Source organism: Physeter macrocephalus, chromosome 4 (assembly GCF_002837175.3).
Source record: "Physeter macrocephalus isolate SW-GA chromosome 4, ASM283717v5, whole genome shotgun sequence".
Classification (NCBI taxonomy): domain Eukaryota; kingdom Metazoa; phylum Chordata; class Mammalia; order Artiodactyla; family Physeteridae; genus Physeter; species Physeter macrocephalus.
The window spans coordinates 78,676,400-78,703,826 of record NC_041217.1 but is presented as its reverse complement, the minus strand read 5'-3'; the positions used below and the strand labels follow the sequence as shown (position 1 = coordinate 78,703,826).

Below are 27,427 nucleotides of genomic sequence, written 5' to 3'. Positions count from 1 at the left end.
GTTGTGGAGCACAGGCTCCGGACGCGCAGGCTCAGTGGCCATGGATCACGGGCCTAGCTGCTCTGCGGCATGTGGGATCTTCCCGGACCCGGGCATGAACCCGTGTCCCCTGCATTGGCAGGCAGACTCTCAACCACTGCGCCACCAGGGAAGCCCTGGCCTATATTTTTATGTCCATTTTGTGGATGAGGAAATTGAGACTAAGAAAAATTGAAAACAACATGGCCTACAAATTAGGTCTTCTGCCTCCTGAATCAACGATCAGGTCTCCCCAAGATCATACTACATTCATCCCTGGCCAAAGCAGTCAGAAATTCTGTAAGACCCTTCAACTGTTTTGGCCATCCTTACAACTGAAATAGCTTAACATGTTTGATCTTGGCCAAGTCACATAACTATTCTGGTCCCTATTTTCCTTGATCTTTATAGCACAGCACATGCACATTTAATTAGGGCCGCTATAAAGTCCCTTTTAAGTTTAATGTTTAACGGATGGATTCGTAGTACAGCTTAAAGACCACCAAGTCTAACAGCAGCAACCCAACCACGATAAGCTGATTTGGTTGACATGTATAGAAAAAGCCTGAGTTATGTGTTCTTTGACTTCATTTCAAAATTAGGGGACTTCCCTCGTGGTCCAGTGGGTAGGACTCCACGCTCCCAATGCAGGGGGCCTGGGTTCGATCCCTGGTCGGGGAACTAGATCCCCTATGCATGCCTCAACTAAAAGTCTGCATGCTACAACTAAAAGATCCCACATGCCACCACTAAAGGATCCCACCTGCCGTAACTAAGACCCGGCGCAGCCAAAATAAATAATTTTTTTAAAAAAAAATTAGACGTTATTAGAACATATTTCACAGTCTTCCAGGTGATTTTCAACTCCACTTAACTAATAATTTTAAGGAATCATTTCTTACTACAGGTAACAAGGCACATTTACTTTTAGGGCTCTGCTACTCACCAAGAGTGGGGTCTTGGAAAGTCACCTCATTTCACCAAGCCTCAGTTTCCTTATCTTTAGTATTTCCTTATTTTACTATTAGGGTCAAGGAAAAGATACCTTCCTTCTCAAAAATTACATGTATGTCTGTGTGATAAAGACAGAATCTAATGGTTCTGCTGATAACAACATTAGTGACTTTGGACAGTGAAACAAATATAAGCTCACAACAACTATCCCAACCAAAGAGTTAATAGTCAACACCTATTGAGCACTTACTGGCACTCTGCTAAGACCTTACATACATACCATCATTTAATAGAACTCTAAGAGTTATTATTATTATCTCCATTTCAAATATTATTGACAGCCAAATCCAAATTGCATCGGTTCTACCTCCTAAGGATTGCAGGCATATGAAATTGTATTTAATTCCATTTTTATTCCACCAAACATTTCTGCTTTGTATAGACCAGGTTGTGTATTCATGTACAAAGACAGACAAAACAGGTTCTTGCTCTGAAGGAGCTCACAATCTGGGTAGGAAGGATACAGAAAATGTTAAAGAAGATGGACTGTGATAGGTGCTCCAGCAGATGTGTAGGAGCAAAGCGTTACCAGGAGCTTTGAAGAGCAAACAAGCCAATGGACAAGAGGATCAAGAAGACGTCACGAGGTGACATTTGAGAGTGGGCTTGAAATCTATATGCGCTTTATATGAGTTCAATATGAGCAAGCAAAGAAATTATGGGGATAGAATCTCAGGTACTGGGAATAGCATAAGTCAGAACTTGTCATTTTTAGAAAATTACAAGCACACAGATATGGCCAGAGCTTAAAATATATAAGGGAAGAGGGGAGGTGAGATAAGAGATAAGTTGGAAAATCAGGTTCAACGCAATTATACAACAACTTATTTAACATTTAGTATGTGCCAATCACTTTTCTAGATTCTTGAGACATCATCAGGGAAAAAAGAAAAATCCCTGGCCACGTGGAGTTTATATTTTAGGAGACATGTGTGTGTCATAATATGGAGTTTAGACTTTACTTTCTTTATACCAAAGTTTTCTTTTAAATGTAGGTGATGATGGTTCAGTCTTCCCTTCTAGACTATGAATTCCATAAACTGAGTTTCATGCTTTGCCACATCTCCTGAATGAATGATACACGATAGCCTGGTTTCAATGTGGAAGATGGGTGGTAGAAGACTACTGCAGAGTCAGATAAGAGACGTTGAATTTTCTGAGATTAGATGCACAAGCCACTTCCATGAGACTGGACCTCAGCTGCCATATTTTACCCAAGGGAGAAAATAGCTTGAAACAATTAAAAGAGAAAGACCCAAACCAGATGATAATCAAACAATCGTTCTTGTTTTTGTTTCTGCCAATAACTGGGACATGACTACATTGAGTGGTACCCCCTATCTGATACTGGCAGGGCAACCACTCCTTGGCCTACTTCTTAAGTCCCAAAGTCTCTAAAACCAAGACTCACACAGTCATCTCAGGGATCCCATTCACACCATAGGAGACATCAGAAGCTATAACCCAGGTAGTACTCTCTGTACCAGGCTCAAGTAAATTCCTATTCCCAGAGGACCTCTGCAGTGGAAATTGGTTCTGGGACATCAGATTTTATCAGATAGCTTAGCAAAATCTGGTGATGAAACTTTTCATAGTGTAATTCTAAATACGGCAGAAGCAGAGCATTTGGCACTGGCCTGAGTACGGACTGAGCCCACATTTGATACCCAGTCCAGAGCTTCAAGGGAATGAACTATAACCCAGGTTGGATTAAACTAAAATTATGATGATAGCAAACACTCAAATGAGCCTGTTAGATGACTTTAGTAATGGAATGAAGTCTCTGAGCCCTCCATGCCCTCCAAGTTCTATTTGGGAAAAAGGGGGGCGGTAACCTGAAGCCTTCAATTCCCATGCCAATAATCCAATTAGGGAGACTGAGAGCACATATCTTTCAGCTGCCTAAAGCACTCTCCACCTGACAACCAGCACCTCTCTCACTGACATGCAGACCACAGGCAAGGACCCAACGTCATCCCTGAGATCTAAGCCTTTTAAAGAGGCTTTGCAAAGAAGTGGCGGTAGTCATTTTTACATCTATTTCTTGTTGATCAAGCGAAGGTTCAATGTCATTAGAGGTTCAGCCTCTAGTGCTCCAGCATTCTTTGAAGGTGGAAGCAAACAAAAGAAGAAAAATAACAGGCACTACACTAAATAGTTTATATACATTTATATATAAGCCTCATGCAATTTTCACAGAAAACCCTATGAAGTAGGCATTATTGCTGCCGTTTTATAAGTGAGAAAGCTGAGGTTTGGCAGATGAAAAAGCTTTTCTCACATTATATAACTAGGAGGTGTCAGAGTGGGATTTGACTTAGTCTGACACTAGAGGTGATGCTCTTTCCACCATCAACTGTTGCCCAGTTTTTAGAACTAGACCTGTACAGTTCTGTGCTTCCCACTCTGAACTTGGAAATGCAGAGCTAACATTCAGGCTGCTTGGTCAGAAGATAGCTCTATGGAAACTAAAACATTATCAGTTCTTTGGGGAAAACAGAAAATTCAAAGCCAGGTCAGATGGGAATTTACCTTTCACAGTAGCAGGGCAGTTATGTTCAGGAATATTTTAGGTCTCCTCACTAACTTAACATTATTTAACAAGTAAGAACAAATGTAAAAGGCCCTCTTTTGTTGTATTTCACTTCCTGTTCCCAGCACCCCCATGTAAAAGATACATATGTGACAGAGAGATCACTGAAGATCACTGTCAGTGTCAAATCACTCTTTTGCTTTAGCCTAGAACATAACAAAAATAATGTTAGAAGGTACTTGGAAGATGTCTGGACTTTGAGAAGTGTGTAATGACAGCATTGAGAGACAAGAAAAGGCAGCTGAAGTAGTTCCTACTTGTGCATAATTTGGTTTACATAGGCTTAAGTCAGAGTTCAGGGCACAGAAGTGGTTGATAGTATTAAATATATATCTGTACTTGAGAAATCAACTGATAATTATATACATGAAAGCACTTTATAAACAGTAAAGTGTCAAATTAACAGATAAGAGTATATGCCAATGATCAAGGTAGTCAGGAAGACCAAGAAAAAATAAGGACAAATATGGGTCCTGGATTTTCTAGAACAATCCTAATTTCAAATATTTTATTTCATCCTCCCCATAAAATTAAAAGTTTTGAGACCAACTTTTGGTTCAGAAAACATTCTTGATGAAAGCACAGAAAATGCATAAATGGAATAATCAAAAATTGGTCAGAAGCCACGTGGCAATATTCAAATCTAAATACCTCTTGCCCCAGAGGTCCTCCAAAAGTTGATCCTGATGGACTGGGTGGTCTTCAAGATTTACCAGTCAATTTTAGGCCAGTAGCTGTCAACACAAGCTCCTCACAAGGCTCTTGGCATTTTTTCTGAGTGAATTGACACATTAGCTCATTCCTAAGCCAGTGCTTATTTGCTCTTTGCAACCACAGCTACTCCCAACCTCCCATCACCACAGCAGCTACTACCATTAACACCGTCAGATGTCTGCCACAGTGGTCTTTTAATTTCCATGATGTGAAAAGGAGGCCTTCCCCCAAAGGCCCTGGAAGAACTTGCCTTATACCTTGTTAGGATATTCTCACTGAGCACCAATAAATAAATAAACCCATGCTAATATGCTAAAGGGAAAGAACTAAGCAGCCAGTTTCCAAGCAACAAGTGTAATTTAACTATGACTTCAGGAGACAGTGCCCTTGGAGGTGGCAATGTCAAACATGTAAGTAGGATAGACATTCGAGTATAGCCAGGAACATGCAATACCCTTCAAATTATGCTCAGGACACCACCAGCTACACTGAGTTTAAAATCTCCCCAACCACTTTGTTATAAAGCAGAAACTAACACACCATTGTAAAGAAATTATACGCCAATAAAAATGTTAAAAATAAATTAATAAAATAAAATAAAATAAAATCTCCCCAACCTATCAAGCCAAACATAAAGAACCATCCTGTTTGATGAATAAAAGAGCTAAATGGCTGGCAAATATAACAAACTCTCCAGTAATTTTCTGAATTCATCCATTCAATCAATTATTTATTTTTTCAACAAATACTAGTTGATTATCTAGCCTGAGCCTGGCAATGTGTTAGGTAATGTGAGGGGCACAAAATTAAATAAGATACGTTCCTACATCCTCAGGAACTTACAAAATCACTTAGGAGACAGGACAGGTTAATAAATAATCTAATAAAAGTAGACGAGTCAACATCCAGCATGGCACAGAGCATGCTGAGGGACTGTAATTCAAAAGACCAAGTTCTAAAGTTCACCTCTTCTTTTTCCAACTGTCTAATCTTGAACAAGTCACTTAACCTCTTTCAGCCTTAGTTTTATCATTTGCAAAATGAGGATATCATTAGTACCTACTTTGTGAAATTTTTATGAATCACTAACAAAGTGTGTGTCTGTGTGTTTACATAAATACTTTATCAGTAGTAAAAGGGATATATGAATGCTAATGTTCATGTATTATCTAAAAGGAGTATCAACAAAATGCTATGGGAGTTTAGAGGTGAGAAGAACTTCTTCCTGCCCGGCGGTCTTTTCTGGACCTAATGGAGAGATGTGTGCAAGATGAAAAGGAAGAGATGTGGAAGGAGAAGGATCTTCCAGGAAAAGGGAATTTTATGACAGGGGCACAGGAGTAAAGTCTACCAAGCAGGTCTAGAGAACAGCAAGTAATTGAGACCACATCTGTATGATTCCTCTTGTATCCTCAGCACCTGGGACAGTGTCTGGCAACTATTATGCACTCAATAAAATGTTGGTTTTGTTGAATAAATAAATGAATGAATGAATGAATAAAGCGCTGTATGTTTAGCAAAGCAAGAGAAGAAATGTGGCCAGAGAAGAAGGCTGGAGCCACATCAAGAATCTTGAATGCTATTCTTCTGATCCTCTTCAGGAGACCACTATATCCCTAGTAATGAGGTGTTTTAATTGAACGCCATGTTCCCAACAAAATCCCAACAGGGTCACCTCTACACATAATCTAAGCTATTGGAATCCCACTAGCTTTTCCTTCCATGACCGTAAGTTGGCAAGGTCTAACCTGAAATCTTTCAGGGTCATCAAATGAATTCAGTGAATTCGGTCACTTCTTTGAGTAGCAGTCACAGTCTATCATCTAGAAAATTCTCAATACTAACTCTCCTATACATGAACCTAAGAAGAAAAGGCGCCTGTGATCACAAGGGTAAAATGAGGAAAGGAGCAAGCCCTTCTAAAAGTGCTGGAGCTGGTGATGCGTGTGTGTGTGTGTGTGTGTGTGTGTGTGTGTGTGTGTGTGTGTGTGTGTTACCTGGCGGGGGATGGGGTGCAGAGATGCCTTCTCCTTCAGGTACAGGATGACTCTTGCACACAGAGCTGCTGCACCCTCTAGACCCCCACACAGCAAGCATCCCTGCTGTCTGCAGTGAAGTGGGGTTTCCAGAGAAGCTGCCAAGAGGGGGAAAGAGCACGGTCCTTCTTTAGAATCATACAGACCCAGCTTTGTGACTTTGGGCAAGTGATTTAACCTGCCTGAGCCAACTTTCTCAATAAAACAGATATGCCCATGGCTCTCAGTAAAGCCCCTGGCACACAGTAGGAGTATATTAAATGTTAGTTCTGTCCATAATTTGGAAAGGGAGGTGGCCACAGGGTTAGATCTTTTCCCAATCACTTGCCAATCCACATTTGAGAGGGAGAAAGAAGGTTTGTGTTCTTTCAAAAGGAGAAAAGCAAATCCTAACAAAGAAAATTTTAAATGTAGAATGGGAAAATATCACATAATGAAGAAAATAATTCAGGGCCTGGAACAAAATTATCAGAATTGAATATGTTAGAAGGAGAAATTGTGGAAAGGCACAATTTGGGAAAAGCAAAGGAATAGTAAAAATGCCAGCTAAGAAAGCCTGTTTCTGTGTAGGTCTTCTCCAGGTTCATGATGGCTGCCATACTAGTTGAGAAGGAAAATGACTAGAATCTGAAAGAAGAGAAAACAGGGTAGACCTCTGAGAAAAGACGTAGGCTGGATCTTCAGTTAGGAAATGGGGCCCCGAGAGCAAATTCTAGCCTTCAATAGAGAAGCAGAGAGATCAACCTCGGCTGAAGAAGCAGCCCAAGGGCACTGCTCCACAAGAGGTGGGAAAGACAGAAAAGAGCTGGGGGGGCTGCAGGGTCCCCTGACTCCAAATTGACAACCTTGTCAAGAGCTCTCACCCTCTGGCTGAGGCTAAGGAAAATATACATTGAGGGGACAGAAAAGATCTAGTGCCTAAGGGAGTCTCCCAAGAGCCTCAAGGTGAGACCTGAGAGTTGTGCATTATAACCTATTTGACAGGTGAGACTACTGAGACTTAGTCAAGGTAACATGCCCAGCGTCACTCACCCAGAAGCATCAGAGAGAAGAAAAGGATCCAGGTCTTTCTTACCCCAAAGCTTGAATCATCCACCATCCACTCCACCTTCAGAAACCCTAAAATAAAATGCTTTAACGACAGAAATGAATCTACTTTGGGGGCACGGGGCAAGCATTAAGAGTGAAACAAACACTCTGGATTAATTGTATTCATAGCAGTGTCTGTGTACTTACAATCCACCATCCCCTGCTTAAGATGCTTGCCAACCTCAGAATCTTACCCTCACATCCCAAGTCCCCAGACTCCTCCAGGAAAAGTCCACCTGCCAGGTGTCTCTCCTGCCTTCTTTTTTTCCTCCAAAGCCCTCCCCAGAGGAGAGTGAGTTGTCAAAGGAGTCTAATCTGGTGGGAATTTTGGTGATAGCCAAGAAGGTGGAGCAGGATAAAACATAGCCTAACACTGTCTTCTATGTAAAAGCTGATTTGGGAATCCCGGAGTCAATATTCCTATACCTCCATTCCTGACTCCTCGAACCATCTTGACCAGGTCACTTAATTCCGTTCATTCCTCAGCCAACACCTTGGCCATAGCATGCCTCTGTTTCTCCCCAGGCCTACCTACCTTGAACGGTCCCAATGACCTTTGAAGAAACAGTGTCCTCCAAGTGTGCCAGCAATTCAGAAACTGACAGCTTCTAAAAATAGCTGGTATGTTGTTGGGTGTTGGTTGGCTTCTGAAGGAGTGGTGGTGTCGCAGAGGCAGCAGGGTTTCCTTGCCAAAGTTGCTCCCACCCTGCTCCTCATGAGGCTCTGCACTGCCTCTCCCAATCCTAGCCCATGAAGACTTCAAGCCCAGGGGCCGCAGCATTTAAGCACTGTCAGAGTTCCCACTTCAGTCCTCATAGTGGTGCCAGTTCAGCATCTGTCATGATGACCCAGCCTGAACTGTATTTAGAAGTTTTGGACATGGCACCATGTCCTGGCCCATCTCAGAGTGACAGGAGATTTCCTGAGCACCTGGGCCTGTGATTCAAGGGCTCCTCCTCCCAGGGAATGGGGGTCAGAAGGTCTTTCCTAACGGTCTGTTTCCTCCTCGGGAGGGGACCCGTCTGTTGGAGGAACCTCTTAGAGAGTCGATCTCCATCAATATTATTATACGTTATTTCTTTTTAATACATACTTCTTATAAAGCTTGTAAGACATGGCAGAGGAAAAAGAGAAAAACAGTCAGAAAATGGGTTTAGTGCTCTGTTCACGGACTACTCTTACAAAGATAAATTTCCCTGGAATTACATCCTGGGAGTGCTCAGAATCTAGCAGATACTGCCAGTGAATAGAAAGAGCGAGCCTATGACTCGGCCTCTAGGGACAGTGCATAATAATTCACATCATCTTCTTGACAGGCTCTATGCCAGTCTTGAAAGTAGCCTACTGGAGTCCAAAAAAATTTATAAGTGATCCCTGGTTAGCGGTTAACAAAATAAAATTTAATTTATTTACAATTTAACATAATCTTCGCCAGGCAGGAAGATTGATAATTAAATAACACTAATCGGGTGGGCTTTGAGGGTTACTACACACAGAGTGGGTGTGGGTCCTCAACTCTGCTAGACCACAGGAGAGAGAAAGGCTTTTTCCCAATTGACCCTCAACTCTCTGCCCCAGTGTCCCTGACCAGCGTCCCATGGAGATACCCTGTCATTTAAAAGGCATCAGTGTTTGTGGCCTCTCCTCATTTCTGGGCAAGGACCCAACATTCAGAGAATGTGGTTTTAGGATCAGGGCATCTAATCCATTCAAGGATTATTTTTCCCCCCTACTGCTCAAATGGGTGTGTTAATCATCACCTCCCTTTGTTCTGTAATAAATTCAGCCCTGGCTAATTCCAAGCCTCTATGCATCACTAAAGTTTAAAGATGGCGTTTTGACAGGTCAGATATTTAGAATCAATAGACCACCAACCAGTCAAAAATCTTAAGTAGTTTTAGGAACATGTGGAAGTAATTTTTTCCAAGAATTCACAAGTTTGGAGGATGAGATCTTATTGATGGTGTGTGGGCTGTTGTAGATATTAAAGTATTACTTTATATACCATATTCTACATGTAATCAAAATTGATTTACAGTGAAGGCAGATTTTCCTTATTATACCAAATATTACACATTATCAGACATAAATTACAATGGAATGCATGCTATATAGCATCTTTAAAAGAAACCAATAAAAGACTGAGATAAAATTATAAGTGAATATGCAATGAGTACACATGTAAAATACAAATGTCATAGGCTAGGGAATTTCATAGAAATCAGAATATTTTGTGTGACACTGGCTATAGACCTACATTTTAATTAAAATCATCTCAATTGCATGCAATGAATCTGTTTGTAAAGGAAAAATTATTTCATAAAATGTCAATTTCTAATTTTTAATTTTTTTAGTTTTTAAGAGAAATATTGATTTTAATTCAACATAAGGTAAGTTCTAGTCACCTGTCATCTTTCAGCCTAAAAATTAGCAAAATTGTTGAAACAAGGCACAATTTTTCCCCATACTTGCTACACGGCTCCAGTTATGAAATATATATATATATATATATGAAAATGTTAAAAAAATAGAAGTCAGATTTTTTTTAAGTGTATAAAACTCCCACAAAACCTATCAGCATTGTTTCTTATTCTACAAAGTAGCACCAGTAAGAAGAGTAAAAGGTGTTAAAAACCATTATGACAGCATTTCTGAAATTAGGGATACATTTCTAATTTTTTAAATGAAGATGTTATTAACCTGAAGTCAATGGATGGGTTTTGGGGGTTTATAGGTGACCTAAAATTATAAGTTAAATTTGTAGGAGCTTTCATTTTTCTGGGAAGAGGATGTATGGTATTCATGGAATTCTCAAAGGAATCTATGACTTTAAAAGGAAAAGGACCACTGGTTTAATAGGATTCCTTCAAGTGGGAAAATAGTCTATTTTCCAAGTTCTCTTCTGCTGAAATGTAAAGCATTTCCCCTTAGCTGGATATTTCCAATGGGAGAAATATTCAAAAGAATACGACACAGAATACTAATGGTGCCTCCTAATAGAAATATATTCTTTGTCTCCCTTACGAAGACAAAGTGGTTTCATTTTCTGGAACTGTTAAATGATCATATGGGACCACCCCAGCTTTCTCTGTATGGGCTCTTATTTCCTATCTGTCTTTATTTTATCCACATATACATGCATGTATAATTTTTTTACTGTAATTCATAACACATCATTTTGGGAAGTAGGGAGATTAGAAATTATCTTTAAGTGAACGAAAATGGGGCTTTTCCTTTAGCCTGGCTACTCTTATTCTTTCATACTCTCTCAATGTCCTTCCCCCACCCCTCAGAAAAACCTCAGTGGCGCAGGAATCCTGGGGTCCCCAGGCTGTTTCTCCTTCTGTGTGCCAAAACCAAGCAAGCTTGCTGCTGTGGGACACACGGTCCAGTCCCCACACCAGGGATGTGCTCTCAATCCATGGTCTCCAAACCTCCGAAGAAATCCTCCTCCCACTCCACATCCCCCACCCCTGCCCTGTGTCCTCTAGGGCAGCACCTGCGTCTGGCCCTGAAGCCAAGAGGCAGCTCCTCAGAGAAAGCTGGACGAGGTGAGTAGGTGACGCCGTCCTCGGCAGGACTGCCAAGGCTTTCCTAAAGGCCACGGCAACCAAGCCTGCCTGCGAGAACATTTTGATGAGCTCAGTTTGTTTGCTACTGAGAACCTCCTTGCCCTCACAGTCTATTTTTACCATGTTGTGACGCTGAAGACTCTGCTGTCATTAAAGTGAATGACAAATAGAGTAAACTGTCCATTATCTATTGTTCTATGGTGAAAGAAACCCTGGATTCAGAATCAGAAGGCAGGAGCTTGAGTCCTGGTTCTGACCTTGATGCGGCCTTGAGGATGTCATTTAACCCTGCTGAGTCTCAGTTGAAGCATCTGTGGAAAGTGGTTAAGGAATCCTACGGCTTACCCAACTCCGTGAGTCCTCAGCAGGATAAAATAATGCAGATGAAAGCACTTTGTAAACTACAAAGTGACTTAGAAATGGAAGTGATCAGCACTACATTTAATCAATCATCTCATTCACAGAGATTTCTCCCTGTGCGCTAAACACATGCTAAATCCTCACTTATCTTACAGAGCCCATTAAAGATAGGAAACTGAGACTCAGAAGCAGAGCAGTGACATGAGAAGACCTGGATTCCCTCCTCTCATTCATCTACACCTCCCCCCATGTTGCACCCTTAATGTACTCTTACTGAGCAACTACTGCCTTGTCTTTAAAATGTAGATGATAATCCCTAGCTCCTGTGAGGCAAAGATGTAGACAAAATGACCTCCCAGCATCTCACTCCATGACCTATGATCCGCTAGATGCGACCAAAGTCAAAGGGTGCCTAGTGGTAGAGTGGGAATGAGCACCCAGGTCTGCTGACCCATGGATCCCATCATATCCTTGCTGCCATGCCCTCTGAACCATAGCACCTGCTCATCTCCCAAGTGATGACCCTGCAATATGACAAGATCCTGAATTATCAATGAGAAGTCACAGTACAGTTAGATGCTAGGTACATCTTACTATACTCTGATTCCCTGTTAATCAAAGTATGTTGCATCTTTTCACCAATCAAGCAAAATAGCTCACCCTCTAGTGAGGCAAGCAGATTCCTTCTTTAAATGATCATTTATACTCCATTCCAGGAGATCAGCTCTATCACATACCCCTTTATATGGAGATCACGAGGCTATAGGATAGTTATTATAGCCATACTGCTTTAATCATTACCAGTGACAGGAGGTTTTGTTCAATCCAATGGTGAAATGTCTTGTCCATAGGCCCATGGAATTCCCAGACCTGCATCAAAGCTGGCCTTCTGCTCCCTTCGTGTGAAATGAAGGCGAGTCCCAATGAAAGCTCAGGTTTTCCATAAAGTTACTCAGCTTCTCCAGGGTCCATCATTCCTGTCTCTTTTCTCTCCAAGCCTCAGAGTAGCTCTTCCCTCAAAGGCTGCCTCACTTCTTTGCCCCACAGAGTCACTGTTGTGGCAGGACTCAACAATGTTTACAACCTTCTTTAAACTCTGCAAGGAAATGCTTAATGAAGGATGCTGCCTTGATTCTCGTTTCTTAAAAGGACCTTGTTCAGAGGAACTGACTTCCCTCCCCTCCAGAAAGATCCTACTGTGGTTTGGGTTAGGATTACACATCTGGATTCAGTTCGCACAAAACTGTTTATCTCTGGCATTAGATGTTCTGCTAACTTAGTCTTTAGAAGAAAGAATATGACATGTTTTATGTCAGCTCCTAAACTAAACTACCTGTGAAAGACTTCCTTCTTGTCATTATTTACAATTTAATGATGAGCCAAGATGGTCCATGATAAAATACATCCCCTTAGACAAAGAGGACAAATGAGTTTTAACTAACCTATTTCAACTCTGGTCATTTGATGGGAGACCACAAAATTGAGGAGTATGAGGCCCAATCCAAGCTTAGAAGAAGAGATCGATTAGTGATGTCTGCCATGGGCACAGGAGTAGGGAATAGCAGCCCACATGCTACATATTCACTATCATATTCTTTCCAAGGTTTCTACTGAAATGCTGCCATGCATGAATTGCATCGCTGTCCCTCTTATCTGTTTTAAGGGAATAAAGGCTATTGTATCATTGTTCGTATTTTGTGTCAGTCTTTCCAAATGGACCAGGTTTTCCAGAGGCAGCAGATAGGCCACTAATCTTTCTCCTTTACCAACAAGGTCATCATGTTAGCAAACGTCCTCTGCTCTGACACAGTTTTGGTTTTAATGGAGAACTAATGTCTTCATCAGTATCTGTGCTATTTCACACTTCATTTCTGTCCCTAACTCTTGGATGCAAACCATCCAGTCCTGGTGATTTACTTTGCGAGAGTTTCTTTCAAGTTAGTTTCCTTCTCTAGGGATGCCACGCAAGCATTTTCAGGGCTCCAGCTGGGGAGCACCCAGCCTTGAAACATCAGCGTGTGATCAAGTCATTCAAGAAAGCCAAAGGCCTTGGCAGGGATCTGACATTGAGGCCCTTAGCTGAGGCATTCGAGTCTGAGGGTAACAGAAGCAGCTGCTAGTTGTTCTGCCTCTCAATCAGCACAGTGGCTCAAGGTGGTCCAGATCCTCAGAACCAGAGAACTGTGAGCAGATGGAAAGAACACAGATGCTTTGAAATTGTGATCCACAATTCAAGCTGTTTCCAGAGCTCTCAATGAGTTTCACAAAATCTCCAAACACTCTCAAGGTAAGAATGGTCTTAAACTTATTTTCGGGCTTCCCTGGTGGCGCAGTGGTTGAGAGTCCACCTGCCTATGCAGGGGACACGGGTTCGTGCCCCGGTCCGGGAAGATCCCACATGCCGTGGAACGGCTGGGCCCGGGAGCCATGGCCGCTGAGCCTGCGCGTCCGGAGCCCGTGCTCCGCAACGGATCCCAAGTCCCCAGACTCCTCCAGGAAAAGTCCACCTGCCAGGTGTCTCTCCTGCCTTCTTTTTTTCCTCCAAAGCCCTCCCCAGAGGAGAGTGAGTTGTCAAAGGAGTCTAATCTGGTGGGAATTTTGGTGATAGCCAAGAAGGTGGAGCAGGATAAAACATAGCCTAACACTGTCTTCTATGTAAAAGCTGATTTGGGAATCCCGGAGTCAATATTCCTATACCTCCATTCCTGACTCCTCGAACCATCTTGACCAGGTCACTTAATTCCGTTCATTCCTCAGCCAACACCTTGGCCATAGCATGCCTCTGTTTCTCCCCAGGCCTACCTACCTTGAACGGTCCCAATGACCTTTGAAGAAACAGTGTCCTCCAAGTGTGCCAGCAATTCAGAAACTGACAGCTTCTAAAAATAGCTGGTATGTTGTTGGGTGTTGGTTGGCTTCTGAAGGAGTGGTGGTGTCGCAGAGGCAGCAGGGTTTCCTTGCCAAAGTTGCTCCCACCCTGCTCCTCATGAGGCTCTGCACTGCCTCTCCCAATCCTAGCCCATGAAGACTTCAAGCCCAGGGGCCGCAGCATTTAAGCACTGTCAGAGTTCCCACTTCAGTCCTCATAGTGGTGCCAGTTCAGCATCTGTCATGATGACCCAGCCTGAACTGTATTTAGAAGTTTTGGACATGGCACCATGTCCTGGCCCATCTCAGAGTGACAGGAGATTTCCTGAGCACCTGGGCCTGTGATTCAAGGGCTCCTCCTCCCAGGGAATGGGGGTCAGAAGGTCTTTCCTAACGGTCTGTTTCCTCATCGGGAGGGGACCCGTCTGTTGGAGGAATCTCTTAGAGAGTCGATCTCCATCAATATTATTATACGTTATTTCTTTTTAATACATACTTCTTATAAAGCTTGTTAAGACATGGCAGAGGAAAAAGAGAAAAACAGTCAGAAAATGGGTTTAGTGCTCTGTTCACGGACTACTCTTACAAAGATAAATTTCCCTGGAATTACATCCTGGGAGTGCTCAGAATCTAGCAGATACTGCCAGTGAATAGAAAGAGCGAGCCTATGACTCGGCCTCTAGGGACAGTGCATAATAATTCACATCATCTTCTTGACAGGCTCTATGCCAGTCTTGAAAGTAGCCTACTGGAGTCCAAAAAAATTTATAAGTGATCCCTGGTTAGCGGTTAACAAAATAAAATTTAATTTATTTACAATTTAACATAATCTTCGCCAGGCAGGAAGATTGATAATTAAATAACACTAATCGGGTGGGCTTTGAGGGTTACTACACACAGAGTGGGTGTGGGTCCTCAACTCTGCTAGACCACAGGAGAGAGAAAGGCTTTTTCCCAATTGACCCTCAACTCTCTGCCCCAGTGTCCCTGACCAGCGTCCCATGGAGATACCCTGTCATTTAAAAGGCATCAGTGTTTGTGGCCTCTCCTCATTTCTGGGCAAGGACCCAACATTCAGAGAATGTGGTTTTAGGATCAGGGCATCTAATCCATTCAAGGATTATTTTTCCCCCCTACTGCTCAAATGGGTGTGTTAATCATCACCTCCCTTTGTTCTGTAATAAATTCAGCCCTGGCTAATTCCAAGCCTCTATGCATCACTAAAGTTTAAAGATGGCGTTTTGACAGGTCAGATATTTAGAATCAATAGACCACCAACCAGTCAAAAATCTTAAGTAGTTTTAGGAACATGTGGAAGTAATTTTTTCCAAGAATTCACAAGTTTGGAGGATGAGATCTTATTGATGGTGTGTGGGCTGTTGTAGATATTAAAGTATTACTTTATATACCATATTCTACATGTAATCAAAATTGATTTACAGTGAAGGCAGATTTTCCTTATTATACCAAATATTACACATTATCAGACATAAATTACAATGGAATGCATGCTATATAGCATCTTTAAAAGAAACCAATAAAAGACTGAGATAAAATTATAAGTGAATATGCAATGAGTACACATGTAAAATACAAATGTCATAGGCTAGGGAATTTCATAGAAATCAGAATATTTTGTGTGACACTGGCTATAGACCTACATTTTAATTAAAATCATCTCAATTGCATGCAATGAATCTGTTTGTAAAGGAAAAATTATTTCATAAAATGTCAATTTCTAATTTTTAATTTTTTTAGTTTTTAAGAGAAATATTGATTTTAATTCAACATAAGGTAAGTTCTAGTCACCTGTCATCTTTCAGCCTAAAAATTAGCAAAATTGTTGAAACAAGGCACAATTTTTCCCCATACTTGCTACATGGCTCCAGTTATGAAATATATATATATATATATGAAAATGTTAAAAAAATAGAAGTCAGATTTTTTTTAAGTGTATAAAACTCCCACAAAACCTATCAGCATTGTTTCTTATTCTACAAAGTAGCACCAGTAAGAAGAGTAAAAGGTGTTAAAAACCATTATGACAGCATTTCTGAAATTAGGGATACATTTCTAATTTTTTAAATGAAGATGTTATTAACCTGAAGTCAATGGATGGGTTTTGGGGGTTTATAGGTGACCTAAAATTATAAGTTAAATTTGTAGGAGCTTTCATTTTTCTGGGAAGAGGATGTATGGTATTCATGGAATTCTCAAAGGAATCTATGACTTTAAAAGGAAAAGGACCACTGGTTTAATAGGATTCCTTCAAGTGGGAAAATAGTCTATTTTCCAAGTTCTCTTCTGCTGAAATGTAAAGCATTTCCCCTTAGCTGGATATTTCCAATGGGAGAAATATTCAAAAGAATACGACACAGAATACTAATGGTGCCTCCTAATAGAAATATATTCTTTGTCTCCCTTACGAAGACAAAGTGGTTTCATTTTCTGGAACTGTTAAATGATCATATGGGACCACCCCAGCTTTCTCTGTATGGGCTCTTATTTCCTATCTGTCTTTATTTTATCCACATATACATGCATGTATAATTTTTTTACTGTAATTCATAACACATCATTTTGGGAAGTAGGGAGATTAGAAATTATCTTTAAGTGAACGAAAATGGGGCTTTTCCTTTAGCCTGGCTACTCTTATTCTTTCATACTCTCTCAATGTCCTTCCCCCACCCCTCAGAAAAACCTCAGTGGCGCAGGAATCCTGGGGTCCCCAGGCTGTTTCTCCTTCTGTGTGCCAAAACCAAGCAAGCTTGCTGCTGTGGGACACACGGTCCAGTCCCCACACCAGGGATGTGCTCTCAATCCATGGTCTCCAAACCTCCGAAGAAATCCTCCTCCCACTCCACATCCCCCACCCCTGCCCTGTGTCCTCTAGGGCAGCACCTGCGTCTGGCCCTGAAGCCAAGAGGCAGCTCCTCAGAGAAAGCTGGACGAGGTGAGTAGGTGACGCCGTCCTCGGCAGGACTGCCAAGGCTTTCCTAAAGGCCACGGCAACCAAGCCTGCCTGCGAGAACATTTTGATGAGCTCAGTTTGTTTGCTACTGAGAACCTCCTTGCCCTCACAGTCTATTTTTACCATGTTGTGACGCTGAAGACTCTGCTGTCATTAAAGTGAATGACAAATAGAGTAAACTGTCCATTATCTATTGTTCTATGGTGAAAGAAACCCTGGATTCAGAATCAGAAGGCAGGAGCTTGAGTCCTGGTTCTGACCTTGATGCGGCCTTGAGGATGTCATTTAACCCTGCTGAGTCTCAGTTGAAGCATCTGTGGAAAGTGGTTAAGGAATCCTACGGCTTACCCAACTCCGTGAGTCCTCAGCAGGATAAAATAATGCAGATGAAAGCACTTTGTAAACTACAAAGTGACTTAGAAATGGAAGTGATCAGCACTACATTTAATCAATCATCTCATTCACAGAGATTTCTCCCTGTGCGCTAAACACATGCTAAATCCTCACTTATCTTACAGAGCCCATTAAAGATAGGAAACTGAGACTCAGAAGCAGAGCAGTGACATGAGAAGACCTGGATTCCCTCCTCTCATTCATCTACACCTCCCCCCATGTTGCACCCTTAATGTACTCTTACTGAGCAACTACTGCCTTGTCTTTAAAATGTAGATGATAATCCCTAGCTCCTGTGAGGCAAAGATGTAGACAAAATGACCTCCCAGCATCTCACTCCATGACCTATGATCCGCTAGATGCGACCAAAGTCAAAGGGTGCCTAGTGGTAGAGTGGGAATGAGCACCCAGGTCTGCTGACCCATGGATCCCATCATATCCTTGCTGCCATGCCCTCTGAACCATAGCACCTGCTCATCTCCCAAGTGATGACCCTGCAATATGACAAGATCCTGAATTATCAATGAGAAGTCACAGTACAGTTAGATGCTAGGTACATCTTACTATACTCTGATTCCCTGTTAATCAAAGTATGTTGCATCTTTTCACCAATCAAGCAAAATAGCTCACCCTCTAGTGAGGCAAGCAGATTCCTTCTTTAAATGATCATTTATACTCCATTCCAGGAGATCAGCTCTATCACATACCCCTTTATATGGAGATCACGAGGCTGTAGGATAGTTATTATAGCCATACTGCTTTAATCATTACCAGTGACAGGAGGTTTTGTTCAATCCAATGGTGAAATGTCTTGTCCATAGGCCCATGGAATTCCCAGACCTGCATCAAAGCTGGCCTTCTGCTCCCTTCGTGTGAAATGAAGGCGAGTCCCAATGAAAGCTCAGGTTTTCCATAAAGTTACTCAGCTTCTCCAGGGTCCATCATTCCTGTCTCTTTTCTCTCCAAGCCTCAGAGTAGCTCTTCCCTCAAAGGCTGCCTCACTTCTTTGCCCCACAGAGTCACTGTTGTGGCAGGACTCAACAATGTTTACAACCTTCTTTAAACTCTGCAAGGAAATGCTTAATGAAGGATGCTGCCTTGATTCTCGTTTCTTAAAAGGACCTTGTTCAGAGGAACTGACTTCCCTCCCCTCCAGAAAGATCCTACTGTGGTTTGGGTTAGGATTACACATCTGGATTCAGTTCGCACAAAACTGTTTATCTCTGGCATTAGATGTTCTGCTAACTTAGTCTTTGGAAGAAAGAATATGACATGTTTTATGTCAGCTCCTAAACTAAACTACCTGTGAAAGACTTCCTTCTTGTCATTATTTACAATTTAATGATGAGCCAAGATGGTCCATGATAAAATACATCCCCTTAGACAAAGAGGACAAATGAGTTTTAACTAACCTATGTCAACTCTGGTCATTTGATGGGAGACCACAAAATTGAGGAGTATGAGGCCCAATCCAAGCTTAGAAGAAGAGATCGATTAGTGATGTCTGCCATGGGCACAGGAGTAGGGAATAGCAGCCCACATGCTACATATTCACTATCATATTCTTTCCAAGGTTTCTACTGAAATGCTGCCATGCATGAATTGCATCGCTGTCCCTCTTATCTGTTTTAAGGGAATAAAGGCTATTGTATCATTGTTCGTATTTTGTGTCAGTCTTTCCAAATGGACCAGGTTTTCCAGAGGCAGCAGATAGGCCACTAATCTTTCTCCTTTACCAACAAGGTCATCATGTTAGCAAACGTCCTCTGCTCTGACACAGTTTTGGTTTTAATGGAGAACTAATGTCTTCATCAGTATCTGTGCTATTTCACACTTCATTTCTGTCCCTAACTCTTGGATGCAAACCATCCAGTCCTGGTGATTTACTTTGCGAGAGTTTCTTTCAAGTTAGTTTCCTTCTCTAGGGATGCCACGCAAGCATTTTCAGGGCTCCAGCTGGGGAGCACCCAGCCTTGAAACATCAGCGTGTGATCAAGTCATTCAAGAAAGCCAAAGGCCTTGGCAGGGATCTGACATTGAGGCCCTTAGCTGAGGCATTCGAGTCTGAGGGTAACAGAAGCAGCTGCTAGTTGTTCTGCCTCTCAATCAGCACAGTGGCTCAAGGTGGTCCAGATCCTCAGAACCAGAGAACTGTGAGCAGATGGAAAGAACACAGATGCTTTGAAATTGTGATCCACGATTCAAGCTGTTTCCAGAGCTCTCAATGAGTTTCACAAAATCTCCAAACACTCTCAAGGTAAGAATGGTCTTAAACTTATTTTCGGGCTTCCCTGGTGGCGCAGTGGTTGAGAGTCCACTTGCCTATGCAGGGGACACGGGTTCGTGCCCCGGTCCGGGAAGATCCCACATGCCGTGGAACGGCTGGGCCCGGGAGCCATGGCCGCTGAGCCTGCGCGTCCGGAGCCCGTGCTCCGCAACGGGAGAGGCCACAACAGTGAGAGGTAAAAAACACTTCTTTTCTACGTCCTATAGTTGCTGCAATCATCCAACCCAGATTTCTCTAAAATAGTCCTAATTTCAAATAGTTCATTCTGTGGTCCTTGAAATACATTTGCATTTAAAATTTAAAGATAGAAGATAATATCCTAATATCTTGCTTGAAAAACCATCCCTTAGCATAAGTACACAATAAATACTTTACCTTTGATTTAGTACATTCTGGCCACAAGGCACAGCTGGGAGGAGTGAATAGGGAGAGTGAAGAAAGAAGTGACATGATTTCAAAAAATTTGTAAAGGATGGCTCTTATGGAACAGAAACAGAAAGTATCCCTCTACGGTAACAGTCACACAGCCCTGGAGGCTGTGCATACCTGGCTTGTTGAGAAGAGATTGCTCTGCTGAGGTCTGAAGCTTCATCGGGGCAGGGCCATGTCTGACTTTTCTCCACAGGGAGGGAACATGAGGGGCTGAGAATGAAAGACCCAGGATGAAGCTGGCTAATGCAGAGCCAAGACCCAGTGGCATAAAGAGGACCTCTCTCTTCACACATCCTTGGGGCAGAAGCCCTCATGATGTGGTCTCATTTTTGGCCATAAAAATAGTTTAAATGAGGACCACTGAAGTATCTGTCAATAGCAGCAGAAGTAAATATATAAGCACCTTCCCTCAGAGCACACTCCAAATAGAAGGCAGAGCTGAGGCCTTCCAGAGAAGCCTGAGCTGCGTGACCTCTGATGTAGCTTTGCTGTTACTGTTTTGTTTTCGTAAATGAATATCCAACATTTATACCTTGATAACTGTGTGACTACCCCTCACCATTCTACCAAAGGTAAGCTTTAATCAGAACACCAGACAGACCTCAAACAGCATTACCAAGAAAAATAAGAAAAAACAGCTTCAGTTTCTCAAAGCTTGCTGGTATGAAAGCACAATGTGCTTCATGTTTCTCATTGGAGGAGCAGGTGGGTCAGTCTCAACATCAGCATGTGACCTTGGTTCTTTGCCAAATGAGGCAGTGAAGACAGGAAGGCTGAGCATGTCACTGTGGCACTCTGAATAGGTGCTGCTGTTTATGACCCCGGAAAGCAGCACACACGAGCAATTCTGATATGCAACAAATTTAAACTTTTAAGAACAGATAGAATCATTAATTCAGATGCCATCCAGCTATATGCAGTAAGGGCAGATTACTCCAGAAAACAGATGACTAGAAGTAAATTTCGTCAGTAATGTCACAAAACATTAGAATAAATTTCCTTGACAGCAAAGGTGTTCCTTAACCAGAGACTAACAATGTCCAAATTGCAGCTGTCAGAGGATAACAAAATAATGAGGAAAAAGTTCATCTCCCAACAGTAGGTGATACTGGCCCCAGTTGGCTTGGTATCCTAAGTTCTTAGCAGAATCCCACATTGAGTTCTGTGGAGTTCCACACACAGGCAACTGCTAACGTGAAATTCCCCAGAATAAGAAGCAGGACGTCTCTCTGCTAAGGAATAGGAGTAGCCTGTGTCCTCCTACTTCTCCCAGCTGGAGAAGGGCCACTGGAGGAGTTTTGGGGTAACTGTAACAACAGTCATTGGCCCTGATCCTGGGGCAACAGATCTGTGGAATCCCAGGCCCTGGTCCTCCCCTTCTGGCTGGCAGGGTCTCCAAATGGCTCTTGAGGTCTCCTTGGCAGTCATCACAGTTCACCTGCTGCAACCGCAGGTGCCATTTTCTGCTCGGCCTCATGGCCTTTGTTGCAACACCCCATTGTCCCTGATCCAGTGTGCTGAAAAGTGAAGGTCACCACTGACCTCAGCCAAAATTGCTTCCTGCTCCCACCCCTGCCAATCTGTACCACACACTCCAAAGGTCACCAGCCCGATGTCAGTGCCCCCTGTCCTAACATGGGCCTTGCTGCTTCTCCAGACTTACAGCCCCTACAAGGTCCTCTCTCTTCCCTGTGCCACCCCTGCAGCTGCAAGTGTGAGAAGGCCCTGTCCCCGCCAGCGTTAGAAATCTGAATGTGACTCTTCAGCAATGCATTCAGCTGGCAGGAACGTAGGGCTGGGGTGGAAGATGATACAAGTCTAAACAAGGAGTGCAATTTTTTTAAGTGATATTCCATGCTTAAAACCAACCATGCCTTCAAAACAAAACAAAAACAAAACCAAAAAACAAACAAACAAAAACTAACCATGCCTTCACAGATTGAAACCAACACTCAATTCTCAATTATTTTATGTGTGAGTTTCCCTCTCACCCAAGGCTCTGAGAGACAACAGTCTTAGGCCCACTCTTTTTATAAGACCTTTTACAACCCTGGAGCCAACCATCAGTTCCAGGTGTTTTATCCCTCTGTCTCCTGGTAAGCCTGTCCTAACATAGCTTTAAATACCCACAAATGCCCAGACTGGGCACCCACATGAAGTATGGCTGAATTTCACAAGTAGACTAGCCCTAGGAAGCTCAGCAAATAGAATCACAGCTACACTTTGGCTCCCGGAAAGCTGACAAGGACTTTTTCCTTGGCTAAGAACCTGCATTAGAGCCCACAAAAGACAGAAATGGAGTACTTCTTTTACTTGAAATTCTGCTGTCTCAGAAAACCAAGAGCAGGAAACCACCAGGAAAAGGCTGTTAGCACTTGAAGCAACGGTACATCTCATATTTAGATCTACCCTCAGCTCAGGCCTCTGAGCAGTATGAAATAGAGAAAGCAGCCACAAAAGAAGGCTGGAGAAAAGGGGGGCATTTCATTTAAAAAAATATATAGACCCAATACTGATATTTTTTCCATATTACAAAGGACTGACTGGGTTCTGGCCTGTGGACAGCTGAGATTATACTCTTTAAAAGTGAATTTTATTTAAAAAAATGAATTAAAGCCACTGATTCTAATTATAAAACACATTTTAAAATTCAGTTTCATTATTTCACAGTTCACACCAGAAGATTTCAGATGGGAATGGATGACACACGAGAAATGCCGTGTGCTTATAATATGTATGATGTTACACATATGGGAATTATCTGAAACCAATGTCTTCCTAACCCAGCACTAATGTTTTACACACAGGGTTGTTTCAGTTTTCTTCTCCTCCCTCCCTTCCTCCCTTCCTTTTTAAGTTTACTGACCTTCACACTCAAGAAAGTCAACAATTCTCCTCTTTCCTAAATGAAAAATTTTAATGAATTTTGGTGAATACTTTCTTGCACCATACAAAGGTAGACATTATTTCAGCAGATCTGAATTTATTCAAAATAAACACTCTAAAATTAACTGGGCCAAGCAGTTGTCTTTATTTGTAGTGGGAGTGGACTTAACATGAATATTGTAAGCTGTCTATAGTGGCCCTTGCCTACCTTTCTAGGTTCTCATAACCAGGAAGACCAAATAAAGCCCAATGTCCTATTCCTCAAGAATTGTCCCATGACAGCCAGGTGATGGCTGGGAGGAATACTAATCTTCACATGGACGCTTGGAAAAGCATCAGTCTGATCAGCTACTTTCCAGTAGACTGTCAAAGCTTTTTTTTCTCCAACCAGCAATCAAATCAATCTGTAATTTGAAGACTAAATGTCACAAATTCTCAAAGTCAGATGAATTTTGGGGGACCAAGGAAAGCTAAGGAGTTCCCCTACTTGGCTTGCCAAAGCAAGGATCAAAGGAAGCTTGGAGTGGGTGCAATATCACAGCCCTGGAACGGAGGTCAGGTATTTGGCCTTTCCCCGGCCTCCAATGATATTGAATACAACAGATAAATTAAGATCAAGGCACACAGCAGTTCTAAAAGCACCAGCCTGTCCCCAGGAGATCCCAAGGGAGAGCCGTCATCTACCACAGGCCAGGTCTTTTCCTCACTTGGAAGAATGCCTGTTAACATGGGGATGGATTACATACAATAACGTGTAATCCAAAGCCCTACAACATGATCACAGAAGGGGGCAAACTCATCAAGAGCGTTCACTTGACCGAGGAAGAGATCCTAATGCAGCACAGGACACAACCAACAAAATTCACTCTGCTACGACTCCTGATGAAGCATATGTGTGTGGAGAGGTGACTACCCGAAATAGCAAGAGAGCTCAAGTGCTTACAGGAAAATATGACCCTTTAACTTAAGGCAAGCATAGCCTACCACCAAATCTCAAAGACAGGAAATATTTCTGGGCTTAATAACTCAAGCCGATATTCATTTCAAGTTGGGGGATTTCCTTAATCCAACTGTTGGTTTCCACAATTGATATACACAGGCATCCTAGCTGGGAGCACTGCATGATTTAATAGATTCTTACTCAGTACAGCCTTCAGGTTCCGCCAGACCAGTAAGAGGGCAGAATCCTAAGCACCTCCTAGGTTGGAGGAATTACAGGATACCAAACTTCAGGCTTCATCAGGCTCAAGAGTAAGGCCCAAGAAGGGAGTGTGAAGAATGTAAGCCATCTTTCCAGAAGCCATCTTCACAGGCTACGTAGAAGTCACCTACACAGTGTTCATTTTAGGGTTGCCAGGAAGGCCTCTCTTGCTCTAAGTTTGCCTGTAGCTCAATACTGGAGATCATCTAGGCCATGGTTTTATTTTTATTTAAAAGAAACTTTTCAGTATATAGGAGCCTCCTTCTTTTAAAAGGCCATCTGCATTTTAAATAAGGAAGAATATGTTTAAATATATATATGTTTAAATATATATATATTTATATACATAAATATATATATGTATGTATATAAAAATATATATATACACATATATCTATATATAGATATATGTGTATGTGTGTGTGTATATATATATATATATATATATATATATATATATACATATATTTTTTCCTTAGGAAAAGTGAGGTCTGGAACTGCTATAGTGATTTTGCTTCTGCAAGGGAAAATTTAGAGCCACTCCAGGGCCACAATGTTAAGCTAACATAGCAAAGGCTTTATATTTACAAGAGTCAACAAATTTCATCATTCTGTCTCCTATCACACATATCCCAAAGCAGTCAGGGTTTTTCAGAAAACCAATCAATCAATGAATAATTAATGCAATGGGGGCACAGGCAATGGGGGATGCCAAAAAGTATAATGCAGGGCCCTGCCCCCAAAGCATTTACAACCAGAGTGTAGACAGTATAGAAATATAAAATTGTTGAGTCAGAAAAAAATCCCTGTCATGCTTTTCTGCTAGGTAATATTCTTTCTGCGAGGGTCTGGAAACACAGCTCACAGAACAAGTTCACAGAAAGGAAGAGCTTCCTGCTCTAGGACAATCATGGAGTAAAAAAAGGGCAGAGAATCACATAGGTCATGCTCTCCTGCTTCAACTCCATGATCCTGTTCTAGGCTCCAAGGAATGCTTGTGTATGGAAATTTAGTGAGACCCAAGGCTTAGTGACAGCAGCCCACTCTTCCCTATGTATGTCCTATTGAGATTTATAACCCCTGTGTAAAAGGTTACCTATAAAAGAGCTCATCTTTCCAGGCAAGGTAAATGTGCAGAGTCCATCCTAGGTCTGTAAAGACCTCCTGTCCTGATGGCTATGAGCTGTAGAATCTTGTCTGCCTTCTCCATCCTCATCCATAATCTCCACCTCAGAATTGGTACAGACTTACTGTTGGTACCTGTATAACACAGTGATGATTTATATACCTTAATGCAGTACTGGCCATGGCTTAGTATATGCTCTTCTTGTCCTCCCTTTAAGAATATAAACTTCTTGGGAGGAGGAACCATGTTTTATGCTCTAGAGAATCTATAAGGACTAGCAAAAAACCAACCACCACTAGACAAAAGCATATTAGTTAACTGAGGGGTTTATTGCAGTTCTCAACAAATATTCAAATAAATCAATTACCTAAACAAAAATTATACATCAATGCACCTGTGTGAATCACACCCAGGCTTGAAATGTTGAACCAAAGCAGATTCAAAGAAGACTAACTGATGACACCTTTTCACAGGAAATACTGATGACATCACATAAAGAACATGCTGCGTAGCACAGTGAACACAACAAATAACATCAAGTTGACTTTCCACATGGAATCAAAACTCCATCCTCAGTCAGAATAACCTCCTCAAAAAGGAAAATAGTTAATGAACTAAAATTCAATCATATTATTCTAGGGCTTGGGCAGAAAACGTACAAGTCAAGCCCAGAACATCTTGTTTCATCAGAAAGTACAAAAGTGCTCAAAGAACACTGGGAACATGTCAAAGCACACAGGAGTTAATTGGAAAGAACTTCCTCTGGCCAAGTCAGGAGTGATTGGAGTATCAAAATGAATAATAATAACAGATTATAATCCATTAAATAAAATAGGAACTAAAGAGCCCAGAAGTTCATTTAAATAAAGTTAATTAATTAATTAATTAACCAACTAACTAATATAAAAGAAGAGCTCTTCCTTAGAGTAAAAGATCAACTAATAAATATAGAAGGAATGATGGAGACAAAAATGTCATTATCAATAGACTTCCAGTTCCCATGCCAGCATGTAAGAAGCTTAGAAGTCATCACTCCACTTTAACAAGTAAAAACCTGAACAAACTGAAAAATCAACTACTCTTCTTAGATATGTCAGAGAAATGAGGTCACAAGGCAAGTCCCTCCCCCAAATCAGAGACAGAGAGGGGGATACTTAGAATCACAACTTACTGTAGCAGAAACCCATGAGCACAAACCTCTGTAGGAACTGGTGCCAGGGTAGGAAAACCTAAACCGTAATTGACCAATTGCTGGAGGCAACTCCAGGGAGACCCAGTTATAGGGAGAATCCCACACTTTCGTGAGTTTTACCTCTAGGAGCTCTTTTTAATGAATATCAGAGAAAAATCCCTTCATACTTCCATCATGGAGAGGGAAAAGGGAACCATTTTGAAATACACCAGAGCATTCTCTTCTCAACAAGGCCTCTTCCAAGAAACTATTTGCCAGAGCATAACATACCTGGGGGAAGGAAATTACCCGACTTCAGCACCCCTCTATCCATCCTGTACCACTCAAGGGGAAGGAAGGAGGAAACTGAGAATCACTGGTGAAGTTTACAGTCCAGGACACAGGCTCACCTGTGCACTAATTATAGAACTATAGAACACTTTCTCTCCCTTCCACACCTTACCACCACACCACTAAAAGCCTATTTACTACAGTTCCTTTCACACAGTACAACATGTCCAGATTTCAACCAAACATTACAAGGCATACTAAAAGGCATAAAAAACAGTTTGAAGAGACTGAACAGCAGCAGAATCAGAGTCAGATGGCAGGGATGTTGGAATTAACAGACCAGGAATTTAAAACAACTATGATTACTAATGGAATTTAAAACAAATATGATTAGCAATGGCTCTA

The 27,427-nt window shown here is 41.8% G+C and overlaps 1 protein-coding gene across 1 annotated transcript in view; it reads right to left on the bottom strand.

Moving 5' to 3' along the window:
* The window catches only part of TBX15 (T-box transcription factor 15), a 106,887-nt gene that overhangs the window by 47,056 nt on the left and 32,404 nt on the right, over positions 1-27,427 (bottom strand). The window lies entirely within an intron of this gene.